Below are 1,760 nucleotides of genomic sequence, written 5' to 3'. Positions count from 1 at the left end.
TATGTTAACTAGAGGTAGGCGAATGTCCACTTTTTCGAATACGAATGGAATACTAATAGTAAGCACCGAATATCGAGCCGAATATCGAACAGTCAAACGCAGACGCATATATTTACAGCAGGAATATTTATTTCGACATAATTCGGTACACGCGGGTACTGACTAGGGAAAAAAAAGAGCTAACTATCAGGGACAAATGATCACTTTTCAACACAAGATCATTAATTTTCACTAAATACTGCACGGATATACCCTCTCAACCACTTTAGAGTCTGGTTGCTAACAAGATTTCCAAGAAAGAGTGCTTGCTGTATATGACTAGCTTACCAAAAAGGGTAAATAAATGGTTGCGTAAAAAAATATCAGAAGTTGTACAAACAAAAAGAAAGACTCCTGAAGGGCTTGCGTGCTGTAGACAGATGTAAAAGTGCCCTTTGCAAAGAAACTTGCACAGGTTGTAGTGTAAAAGAAAAAAAAATCAGTGCCATTCCCCTGTGTGAAGGTGGATGACCAGCAAAGCTGTGTATGTGGTGATTGACCGTTGCTCCGGTGAAACGTTCCAAGTTTGCGCGATCGGGGCCACATGGATGGTTCGCCTTTCTTTCCACCTCGCGGTCCTGGCCGGCAGCACGCTTACGCTTCGCGTCCGCGACCCGCTCATCGTCGGAGGTCTCCTTCCACCGGTACCGCGCCCATTCCCCTTTCTGTTCACGCCGTCGTTATTGGTAGGCACGCTGTCCTTCTTCAGATCGTACAACACGCGGCCTACCCATTTCACAGTCAGAGCAGAACTGAGGAAATGAGCCTACGTAGAGCATGACGTCAGGAGACAGAAGACACTCAGATTGGTAGGCACTTGTTTGAATACGCGGGATGGCGTACACGTGTATGGTTCGAACGTAGACATGGCCGACGCGGGTCAAAATGTAGTATCTGTTCTTATCAGGTTAATACCTGAAACGGGTTGTATTTGGACCCAAGATAATAAACTTATTTTTGGAAGTGGACGGAGTGCTTGAAGCCTGCTTCACCTCCGCCGCGGGTCGGCCCGGTATTGCACCATATTCGGAATCGGCCAACGTTTTTGGTCTACGGACATCGATCCGCTGGAAGCTAGTCATATACAGCTTCGCTGTAAAAATTCAAGAGAGAGAGAGAGAGCAAGGAGAGGAAAGGCAGGGAGGTCAACCAGAAGAGCGTCCGGTTTGCTACCCTGCACTAGGGGTGAGGGAAAGGGGGGAATAGAAAGAGTAAAGACCATTCCACTCTGTGAATGTGGATGACCAGAGAAGCTGTTTAGCGCACGACACAGATGTGACACAGGATTTTGAACAAAGGTACGAACATAATTATTGTCCGGATCGGTGGCCATCGTGACGATAAGTATACGCAGACACATTCGCGTATCACCTCTGTTATTAAATCTGTTCGGCACGTAAGACGGACATACCCCCTTAAGCAATGGCTCATACCTCCGTGAACGCGGCCTCCCCATTACGACGACAGAAGATAAGTGAAATTCTACGCTGGAATGATGAGCGGCAACGGAGCCAGCTGTGGAAGACGACGACGACGACGAACGCGTGAGCAGAGGCACGATCGCGTTCGCGGGGTTGCGCCGAGGGGCACCAACGCTTTCCCCTTGGTCGCCTTATCAGGTGCACAATACGTCACGCACTACATCATACATTCACAAAGGCACATCGTTTTGTACCCCTGTGGCCGTAAAACGGAGCTCCGACGCGAGCAGTACGTGATAT

General features: G+C 48.5%; 1 pseudogene; it reads left to right on the top strand.

The window, feature by feature from the left end:
• The first annotated feature begins 905 nt into the window (after positions 1 to 905).
• LOC119437820 (U2 spliceosomal RNA) lies at positions 906 to 1,085 on the top strand (annotated as a pseudogene).
• Positions 1,086 to 1,760: the final 675 nt, after the last annotated feature.

The sequence above is a fragment of the Dermacentor silvarum genome, chromosome 1, assembly GCF_013339745.2.
Source record: "Dermacentor silvarum isolate Dsil-2018 chromosome 1, BIME_Dsil_1.4, whole genome shotgun sequence".
NCBI classification, from domain to species: Eukaryota; Metazoa; Arthropoda; class Arachnida; order Ixodida; family Ixodidae; genus Dermacentor; species Dermacentor silvarum.
This window is presented reverse-complemented; position numbering and strand designations above follow the sequence as displayed.